This window comes from Sphaerodactylus townsendi, linkage group LG07 (assembly GCF_021028975.2).
Source record: "Sphaerodactylus townsendi isolate TG3544 linkage group LG07, MPM_Stown_v2.3, whole genome shotgun sequence".
In the NCBI taxonomy this organism is placed as follows: domain Eukaryota; kingdom Metazoa; phylum Chordata; class Lepidosauria; order Squamata; family Sphaerodactylidae; genus Sphaerodactylus; species Sphaerodactylus townsendi.
In genome coordinates, this window is record NC_059431.1 from 72,196,916 (window position 1) to 72,208,453 (window position 11,538).

The window sequence follows — 11,538 nt, forward strand, 5'->3', positions numbered from 1 at the left end:
AATGCCATAGATTTGCTTTTGAGGGATTCATCTACTTGTCTGTCATCCTGCATTCTCTTGTTACACCCTTGAGTTCTTCAAAATCATTGCTTAGTAGCTGAGTCTGTAACCTCCTTCTACCAGGCATACTTTCCTGCCTCAAGAATAAGCAATCCTAAATGCTTGTGGGTAGTGTTCCTCAAATATAAACATGGGAGCTTTTGAACTTCATTGCTGTGGTTCTTTCAGTTATAGCCTTTTTAAAAAAGAAAAAGAAATACAACATATTATTAAATAGTTATTAAGTTCCCACAATAAGCAATAAAATTTGTGAAAGCATACTATTTAGGGATAAATCTGTAACTGTTACTTAAGCAAAGAAAAAACTAAACATCTGCAAAAAAAGACATTTGTTTCTTACTTTAAAAATTCAAATTGAACAAGCCTCTTGCAGTTCTAATAGACCCAATCCCAGATACAAACAGGAATGAACAGAAGAACTATCATACAAAACTTTAACTACAGCATACTGTACACACCTGCTGTGCAACCCTCCAAAGCCCCTTCGCAGTGGTATCATTATTTGCTTGGTTGCTGAGCTTGTCTGTGAAGGAGAACATAGATCTTCTCCTTTATCTAGTCTTTATTGTAGGGTTGGTATGTCTAGATATCAGCATGATAAAAAAAAGGCAGCTGAGATCAGCCAAATCATCAATGAAATCAAATAACTGGTTAATATCATACGTGATAGAAGGGCTGTTGGGATTCATTCTCTTGAAGTGTTCTTCATACATTTTGCAGACTCCTTTCATGTGTTAATTCACAGATTCATAATCACCATAAATCCTGCCCTTTGGTCATTTGGTAGATTGAACAAGCAGAATTGTGTGAAATACAGTAACTTGGTCTAGCTTGTTCAGGCACCAGGTCAAATAATGTTGATAGATTGACCACCAGTGTGGTGTAGTGGTTAAGAGTTGCAGAGTCTAATCTAGAGAACTGGGTTTGAGTCTGCAGCCCTCCAAATGAGCAATAGACTAATCTGGTGAACCAAGTAGTTTCCCCACTTCTCCACATGAAGCCAACTGGTTCACCTTGGACTAGTCACAGTTCTCTCAGAAGTCTCTCAATCGCACCTGCCATACAAGATGTCTGTAGTGGAGAGCAGAAGGAAAGGCAAATGTAAGCTGTTTTGAGACTCCCAGTACTGGATCTGGGAGAGGCCAGAGGGGTCAGATGACCCAGGCACCACTTTAAGGCATCACATAGGGGTGCCATTGGGCCGGTCCATCTCCTGCTGTCCCCACCAAAAAAACCTTTTGAGAAGGTACCTGTGGAGAAATGGCTTCTCCCCCCCTTTTTTTCTTTTGCCTCCTCCCCTTCTCCAACCAGGTACCAGAGATTTGGAGGGCTTAGAAATCCCAGAGAAACATCAGGAAAAGCTACTTGACCTAGGGGGAAATGATAGCTTGACCCAGCCTGACTGGTCAGAGGAGGGTGGGGTCTGGGATCTGATAAATTGCTGGAATGAAGGGGCGAGTCTCTCTTCCGTTCTTCCTTCTGCTGGAGTGCAAGCCTCATGCCTGAACTGTGGAAGGCAGCAGCCATTTTCTGGGCCATATGTTCAGCCAGGTAATGTGAGTTCTCTGCAAATTGCAACATTTTAAGCTTTAAAGACCTACCCTGCTTTCTACCATCTCCTAGCCAGGGTATGTATTAGTGATATGGAATTTGTGTTTATATCGCCTTTTATTTGGAAACCCTTGCTAAAATCAGGTGCTGTGCTAAAACATATGGTAATCACTTTCTTTTAATAAATAATTTTTAAACCTTGGATGTGGAGGACAGTTCTCTGTACCACATATGCCCCACTGTCTTGGACATGCTATTTAAACAGGAGGTAGAGGAAGGCTGAGCAGCTTTTCCTCCAGGATCTCCAGTCTACCCTGTGGAACCCAGGAGAGGGGAACCAAGGGGAAACTGAGGCAGGGATCTCATGCAGTTGGAAAGGAATCTTGGAAATCCTGATCTTCCCCAGCGGGCAGTCTTCAACTGATCAGGTGGTGGCAGCATATCCAGAGAGAAAGTTAGCCCTCCCCAGGAAAAGTTGGTAACTCCTGGGGGTGTGCAGAGTGTGAGATAGGGCCTGCCAGCCAAAAGCAAGCCTGTTTCGCCACAGTACCTTAAAAAAATTAATTTGGAGAGTCAGTCTAATCAGTGGCGGGCTACTTCCCCACCCCCTCTGGCCTGCAGGGAAGATGGCAAGCAAAGCAACAAATGAGTGAGGTGAGTTCAGGCACTAGGCAATTCCTTGCTGGCCAATGGCCACTCAAGTCAGTTGACCAATGCTGACAGAGCAGCCTGCCACCCCGCCAGGGAGATCCCAACTGAGTGGACAGCCAAGGATTGCCCTGTGCTCAAATTTACCTCATTCACTTGTTGCTTTGCTCACCACCTCCCTTGCGGGCCAGAGGAGGCAGGGAAGTAGCAGCCACAGCCATGAGTGACTCCAAATAATTTTTAAGGGTTTTTTGGGTGGGGACAGCAGGGCAGGGACTGGCCCAATGGTACCCCCCACATGATGCCTTAAAGTGGTGCCTGGGTTGTCTGACCTCTTTGGTCTCTCCGGGATCCAGATTTTTAAAGTGTGCTGCTATGTGTGTGTGCACATGACGTGTGTGTGTGCACATTAATATTTTTCAGGTTAACCCAAGATACTTTTGTTGTCTTTCAGTATCAGTGGAAAATTTGCACTTAAAGGAGAGAAACCTGGACGTGAAAGAAATTCAGAACTTCCTGTCTCAGAAGAGTAATGTCTAATAGTAGAAATATGCTCTACAGAACTTTCCAGTCAGATCTGCCTCTGTTGTTTAGTTGTCTCCACGGAACATGTCTTTTGGAAGCTCAAAGTGCAATATTGTCTAGACAATCTTTCTACCAAGTACTTGGACCATATTCAACTCAGTAATATATTTCTATCAAGGCTGCAAGCCTTGTTGCTTCTGATAATTTGGAGCATTTCTATTAATGATATATTCACTTCACGCATAATGCACTCTTGAAAAAGTGTATTGCAGTCCAAGTATATCTTTGTATGTCTTCATTTCAGTGAACAATGTTTGAAAAGGAGGGAATCTTTTACAGGAACTTTGGTCTACACCAAGCATTCTTGTAGTCTAGTATTTTTGCAACTTTTCTTGTCTGATTTTCAAATAGCCATTAATAAAAGGATATTTCAGACATAAAATTACATCTCAAACTTGAATTTCATGACATTTTAGGTGTGTCCTAAAGCTGAAGAAAACCTTACTACCAACTGAAACTCCTCTACTTAGTTTGAAAGTGAAACCAAACCTACCAACATATTGTGACTGAGCCCTCCCCAATAGCAGGCATTTTGTGATCTTTGACCACTGTGGCAGCTATATTGTGACTGGCCTTTCCCCAAAGCAGCCACTTTGCTCACTGACATTTTTTTTAAATCCCCTAGTGCCCACAAGCAGAAGATTGAAGAACTCTGCCATAAAGATTCATGGTAAGCCTACAAAAACAGATTTGTTTGACAGCCAATCCAGAGTTTGTTTCCAAAGCACCACATGGTTATAGGGGAAGCTGAGTATCAATGTAACCAGTCTAAATTCTTAACTGCAATGAAATAACTATTTAGAGTATCCCTTACCTCAAAAATGACAAATTTAGACAGTGTAAAGGTGGCTGTTTAGACAGTGCAAAAAGTTGTACTAGCTATGGAAGAAGTATGTTTGACAGAAAACTCCTATTATAATGGAATTCATATAAGCACTGGTGAAGAAAGTGTATGTTCTTCACCTACAGCTCGATAAGAACAAAGACCCAAGACTGCACTTATTTTCTACTAAGAACTGAACAGAGGTTTATAAAATATACATTGTGATCAAATGGTGAAGATTACTGCACTTTTTAGAAGTACTGCATCATGTTTGAGCCTCTCTTCTATTTAGAAATTTGCAAGCAGAAAGAAGATAAACCTTTTGAATTGTTAGTAATAGACCTTGAAGTACTCTTCAAAAGCATTTTCGTATACATGAAGATTTCTGTAGAGCACCATTGCTTAATCTTGAAAAACAGGAGAGCTTCTTTATCAGTGAACACAAATGATCACACATAAACACACAATGACATCACAAGAGAATGCTTTACAGCAAGCTGGGTTAATTTTATTAGAGAATCATTAGTATTTAACAGTCTGGATGTTGGTTGAACATTTCTAACCATCTTCATGCATCACGTTTGCTCTAAAATTCAGTTTAAAATGCAAAATATCAAACAGTATAAGTTCAAGTTCCTAAATAAGCAAAAATTAATGGCCCCATCCAGATGGGGAGGGGCCAAATCATTCCATGGAGTAGGTAGGTAGATTTGCCCTCCCTGGGGCATTTACCCCAACAGAGGGGAAAATATGCCAGACACAGAGTTGAGCACCACATCAGTGCTCCCACACCTCTGTCAGCCTCACTGGCAGAGCAGAAGCATAGTGGGGGCATTCCCAGGGGTGGAGCTAACAGTAGTTGGCGTCCACCCTAGGTTTGCGGGGAAGTGAACGATGACCCAGGAGGTGGACTTATATCACACTTTTGAGTGTCCATTGATCCCTATGGATGACTTTCTGGAAGCAAAAGGGTTTTTTATTTTCCTTCCTCCCCGTGCCACCAGAAACCCTTGTGGAGGTGGTGGGGCAGTGCTGGAGTGGTGCTAACCTTGGCCTTCCAGGAATCTGGTTTGTGCAGCCCACATCAGCTGAAAGCAAATCAATGCTAGCAGAGTGGAATAATTTTAATGTAGTAGCTTAGACTATTGCTGCTAGTTGAATATACTGCTTAGAATATTGCTGCTAGTTGAATATTCATTTGGGATTTGCTTTAAATTTTACCTTAGGAGTAATATTTATGTTTGTGTTGGGTAGCTAACCAAGTCAAGGCTTTGTGTGTGTTCTGTGGCAGGGTACCAGACAGTTAGGACCCAAGGCCTGTGATAATCCATTAGCCAATAATATCAGTAACATCAAACGTATAAAGTCTATTTAAGATCTGTGCCAGTGGCCTGACAACTGAAATCTGAAAGCTAAACTGAAGTTGTACAGGTTTATCTCCTGCCTACTTTCCATCCATCTAAGTTTTCCCCTATCCCATTTTATCTGTTTAATAAATTTTGTTTCTGTTCATTGCACCTGTGTCAGAGTCCTGGTCAATTATTTCTTACACAAGTGGTTTTACAGCTTCTGCTACTAATCATACCCAAGTGCTTTTACAGCTTTAGCTACCAAATGCCTAATCCCATTGACAATTTATTGTTGCCCCTGGCGGGAGCTGGAATCCACATACCTGGTCACATCAGTATTGCATCATTCAGTTTTCAGGCATTTGACCCTAAGCTGTGTCTCACTTTGAGTTCCCTCAACACCCCGCATTCCACAACTCTGTAGTGCTGGGCAACCAGATAATGAAGCTGCTGCGTAAATCACCTAGCTAGCTGTAACTTCTAACTGTCTTTGCCTTTTCCCATTAACCATCCTTGTTTTTTTTTCCTACCAGCTACAAGGGAAAGCTGGGGCTGGTTCAAGGTATATCTTCCTTTGACTTTCTCACATTTCTCAGATCTGGCTATTGAAAAGTATGGTGCAATGCCTTGTGTAGACTTTCAATAAAGACTACCATTAGCAATATCAGAGTTTGGTTAATGTCTACTGACAGGCAACCTTACAACCTGCCTCATTATTCTTTAGTGTCTTGATAAATGGATTTGTCATAGGTTAAAAAGCAGGCATATTTCACCTTCTGTGGAGTTATGTGGCTGGACTTATCCAGCCTCAGAAAGTTCAGGGGTGGTGGTGGTGGTGGTGGTGGTGGTGGTGGTGGTAGTGGTGGTGGTGAAGGGACCCATTGAAACTATCCATGTGCTTTATAGACTTGCTTTAATAAATCAATAAAATGAATTATACAGCCTGGTATTGTTTAAGTGTTTTTTCTTGTAAATGCAAAATACATGATTAATGTGTTACATTTATATGTCATCTTTTGGTATGACATACACAGCCATCCTTATCAATTTTGAAACTTTTGCACCTCCTTTAAAGGGTAGTTAAGAACTAAAATTTGGAATATACAAACAAACCGTATATACTCGAGTATATGTTGACTTTTTCAGCACATTTTTTGTGCTGCAAAAAGGCCCCCTCGACTTATACACGAGTGAGGATTTTAAAAATATATTTTAGGGTTTTTACTTCGTCGGCCACCAGGGGGAGCAGTTTTTAGGCTAGCAGCACCAAATTTTCAGGATATATCAGGTGACACTTATGATACTTGTTGTGGTTTGCGGATGTTTGGTCTAAGGGGTCCAAAGTTAAGGGACCCCCCTCAGGTAATTCCCCATCCCCCATTGTTTCTAATGGGAACTAATAGTAGATGGGGCTACATTTTGAGGGTCCATAACTTTGAACCCTTTGAACCAAACTTCACTAAACCTGGGTGGTACCATCAGGATAATCTCTTGCTGATACTTTGTCGGCCGCCAGAGGATGCAGTTTTTAGGCTAGCAGCACCAAAATTTCAGGATATATCCAGTGACACTCTTGATGATACCGGCCAGGTTTGGTGATGTTTGGTTCAAGGGGTCCAAAGTTATGTACCCCCAAATGGGTGCCCCATCCCCCATTGTTTCCAATGGAAGCTAATAGTAGATGGGGCTACCCTTTTGAGGGCCCATAACTTTGGACCTCCTGAACCAAACTTCACCAAACCTGAGTGGTACCATCAGGAGGGTCTCCTAAAGATACTGTGAAATGTTGGTACTGCTAACATAAACATTTCTCCCCTGACAGGTACCCTCAAATTTTCCCCAGATTCTCCCTTTAAATCACCTCCCCCCCTTCTGAGTGGATTTAAAGGGAGAATCAGGGCTTACAGAGCTAGTTTACTGTTTTTCTTTGAAATAAATATTCAAAAACATTTAACCTACTGATGTCTCAATTAATGTAGTTATATTGGTATCTATTTTTATTTTTGAAATTTATCAGTAGCTCCTGCATTTCCCACCCTAGACTTATATTCGAGTCAATAAGTTTTCCCATTTTTTGGTCGTAAAATTAGGTGCCTCGACTTATATTTGGGTTGACTTACACTCAAGTATATACAGTGTAAGTGGCATGTTAAATGGGGGAGTCCAATATGAACATTTGGTTTCCTTGGTAAGTGCAGATCTTCAATTCAGCACTTTGGAAAACTAGGGCGTTTAACTATTCAGCATGTATACTTAATAATGGGTGCAGAATTTCTTGTTAATCTATGATTATATACTGCGCCCAAAACCACCATTTTCCCCTGGAGACCTATGTACCTGGCCACCTTTATTAAATGCTTTGATAGAATCAGAAGGAAATTAGCTGGGCTATTCTGATAACACTTCGATGAGATAGGGGATAGAAATATTGTTCTCAGCAATCAACATAACAGCCCTGCAGGGCATCTCCTGTCTTTAGAATGCCCAGTTGGTGGTCTACGGAAAATCTCAAGGTGGTTTATTACAGGGGCAGAGCATGTTAAGTACACCTATGGTAAAGATGACAGGTCTTGCCTGATGGGCCCTTGGTGGACTGGTAAATGATAGTTGAGATGGCAAAGGAATTGCCTACCTTTTCTTGGCACAATAATACTGTCCATTTCTTTTACCAGAGCTGTTTCCATCTAATGTTGGACAAGATTCTCGGGGATTGTTCCAGGCTGGAAGGAAAAGATTTCTGCTTCCTGCCAAAGGGCAGAGAAATGCAAACACTGGTATTTAATGTTGCTGTGTGGTTCTTTTGGCCCTAGGTCATATTATCACATTTGTCAGAGGCCTTGAGCCCAAGACAAGTGACAGGAAGGTTTGAATAACTGAGTGATTAACAACAACAACAACAACAACAACAACAAATACATTCCAAAGACATGTAGATTTATAGACACATAGCCAGCTATCTTGAAATCGATTATTCATTATGCCCGGAGCTGGCTGACAAAACTACACTGTTTTGTCAGAGCTCAGAAGTTAACTGGGGCTGGCTCTGGTTGGGCAGATTCCTTGCTGCTAAAGCCAATTGTATGTGGTTCAGTATTGACATTATACCTTGCACAAATCCATCAGAAGCAATCATCCCGCTGTGCCTATTTCTTAATCTTTTCTACTTGATTTCATGTTCACTTCTAGTGCTCAGGAAGGATTGTTGACATTGACGGGTGTTGTGGCTGGGGTTTTCTTTAAGGGGAATGTGTTTCACTGGATTTGCCACAGGTATTGGATTTATAGGGACAAGCGTTGTTTATGGGCTTGAATTCAAGCGGCTCAGAGATATGCTTTCTCATTAGAGCATCCAAATTGTCAGCAGGGTCATAGCACTGTAAAGGGCCTTTAGGCCCAGCTTGCACAATCCATGGGCGACCATACAGCTTTTGCCATCAGTGTTCCCTACGGCACCGCAAAATAATATTGTCAGAGCCTAGCATGGCATGGGCAGTTGTTAGACAATCCAGCCATTTTAGCAAGGGTTGGGCACTCATCCCAGGAGTTGGTGTCATGAGAACTAATTGGCATTGGTATTGCCAACAGTTTATTTCATCGCCAGTTGGACTGTTCCCGCTCCTTGGCCCCCAAGGCAGCCGGCAGCCAGAGGCATTTCCAGATCAGCCGTGTGACCAGGGCAGCACTTGACCATGGATGGAGTCCTCCAGTCTTTATTGGTGGGCGATTTACTTGATATTGCTTGGCCAGGAGGCCTTCTTGTGGCATTAGGGGAATCCTCCAGGTCTTCCCTGTCAGTACTTGACTATTGGGTGCTAGTGGGTTTCAGTCTTCCCCTCCCTGTTCTGTTGTACTAAGAGGTAGCACCTTTTAAAAATGTAAAGGATCACAGGCCATTTACTTTGCCGATGTGTCACTGGTGACGACAATCTGGCGATCTGGCTGGCCAGTTCCAAACTGCCCAGCCTGGCACAGGGACAACTTTTAACCACAGGGAGCCAGCATGGTTTAGTGGTTAAGGTGTGGGACTAAAACATGGAAATAACCATGTGTGAATCCCCACTGGCGCCATGGAAGCTTGCTGGGTGACCTTGGGCCAGTCACACACTTTGACTCTGCTTAGAGTACCGGGGGGACATGAAGGCGGGCAGTGTCAAACCATCTCTGAGACCCAGTGTGGGGCTGTGTTAAAAGAGCAGTGGACGTTAATCTGGTGAACTGACTTAAACCCACACCACGGGGCCTTTATGTGCAGTCATTGAGGCTGCAGTGGTCCTAGCTTAGTGGCCAGCAATTTCAGGCACTTACTCTCACCAGGGATGGGTTCCCCCTGTTTAGATGGTAGTTGTTCTATGCTGTTATTCTGAGTGGTGGCTTGGGATTTGCCACCAGGGATTCGGGACTGGGTTCCTGCCACAGAAGAGCTGCTGTGGCAGCGGCAGAGGGCAGTCACCAGAGCAAATTTGGACGGTCAGCCATTGGTGTCATTAGTTTAAAAAGTGGATGTTCAACCTCAATTATCTCTAATTTATTTATCTAGCCAGCCAACTGGAGTATGGATCGGTGGACACAGCTTGGACCATTGGGCCGGTTGGTTTGCTGCTCGATCCAGATGGGGTGGAGCCTCGGTGGGGACTCCATCGTTATGCTGGCTGGTTCGGACTACATGGTTTGCAATGGGATGTGCTGCCACTTCTGGTCTATGAGGCAGTTTCCTGATGTAGTTCACCATGTGCCATGACCGGGAGGATCATCATCCCTGCTCTGAGGGGCATTGACTGTCAGGCAGGTTGTCTACAGCTTGGAAAGCTGCATTGGTGGCTCCTGTTGGCCAGAATAATTGGATAGGCCTATCACATAGGTGGGCATGGCAGAGTGCTATCAGCTCTAGTACAGTGGAGGCTAGTACAAGAGTGCACTGTGGCTCGATCCTGCTAGCTCTCTGGGGCTAAGCAGGGGAGGTTCTCAGTCAATAACCATAAACTGGGCCAGGTATATGAGAGACAAGGATACAGCCAAGTGGTTTGGGAGTCATGCGGTGAGGTTATCCCACAGGTTGAAGCCTGCCATTGTAATTTTGCCTTGTTGGCGCAAACCTGTCCAAGTCGGACAGAGTGGTGTGGTGACACGTCATGAAAGACACATTATTTCAGTAGCTATGGTCTTCAGAAGTGAGACCTGCAAGGCCGCAGCCCAAGTGGTAAGGGATATGAGTGGTGAGGTTATCCCACAGTCTGAAATATCCCTTGCGCAGGAGGCGCAATTTGGGCCAGATGGAGTTCACCTGTCTGAGTGGGGTCGGACATTTGGCAATATGCCATAAGACATGCTCTATTGCAGTGGCTGGGCGGCACGCAATAGGCTGGTGGCTCCGGGCTCGGGAAGCTGGGGCGGAGCTGCTTGCTGCAGCTCAGTGGCAGATTCAGGGCATAGGGGCACATCCTTTGGGGGAGACAGGCTTGCATGCCAGACCTTCCCTCGGCGGGGGCCTCAATTAGAGATCTGGGGGTAGTGGAGGGCTTGAGGATGCAGGCCTGGAAGCCCTGTTTCAAGCTCGCTACCCCTGGCAGGAGGGGGTGTCACAAATGGGTAGGTGCCCAAGTGGCATCTAGTAACCTCCTGTCCCGATCCCCATTGGGGGACGTGCCAGGTTCAGCGGTGCGCTGCTCAAAGGCCAAGGGATCAGCTGTTGAGCTGACAGTGACCAGGTTCAGCGGTTTGCTGCCTGGTGGCCAGGATGTGCCCTGATATGCCTGCCCAGCTTCCAAAAGAGTTATGCATTATTTGTTAATAAACCGGGCTGTGGCCGTTTCTATTCCAACGAATTTAAGTGTGTGTGTGTATGTGTGGTTTATGAGAGAAGCGGAATCCGCACATCTGCACGCAAAAAGCACACCCAGGACTTACCCAGGCTGCCATTGCGGCAGGGGAGGAAGGAGTGATCAGCTCGTCTTCCCCTCGGCCGGTCGGAGTGGAACCATCACGTGATGAGAGAGCTGAGCAGGCTATTTAAGCCACCACTCGGCTCAGCCTGGCCTCCTCACAAGGCAGCTAGCAAGCGGAACCCACCCTCCCTCCCTAAGTTTTGAGCTGTTGTTCTGTTGAATGTTAATTATAGCAGACATCTGTCGCAGTCTGGGTGGATTCAGGGCATAGGGGCACATCCTTTGGGGGAGACAGGCTTGCATGCCAGACCTTTCCTCGGCAGGGGCCTCAATAAGAAGTCTGGGGGTAGTGGAGGGCTTGAGGATACAGGCCTGGAAGCCCTGTTTCAAGATCACTACCCCTGGCAGGAGGGGGTGTCACAAATGGGTAGGCACCCAAGTGGCATCTAATAACCTTCTGTCCCGATCCCCATTAGGGGACATGCCGGGTTCAGCGGTGTGCTTCCTGAAGGGCCAGGGGTCAGCTGTTGAGCTGACAGTGACCAGGTTCAGCGGTTTGCTGCCTGGTGGCCAGGATGTGCCCCGATATGCCTGCCCAGCTTCCAAAAGAGTTATGCATTATTTGTTAATAAACCGGGCT

The 11,538-nt window shown here is 44.8% G+C and overlaps 1 pseudogene; it reads right to left on the bottom strand.

The window, feature by feature from the left end:
- Positions 1-558: 558 nt before the first annotated feature.
- Positions 559-10,932, bottom strand: LOC125437000 (annotated as a pseudogene).
- Positions 10,933-11,538: the final 606 nt, after the last annotated feature.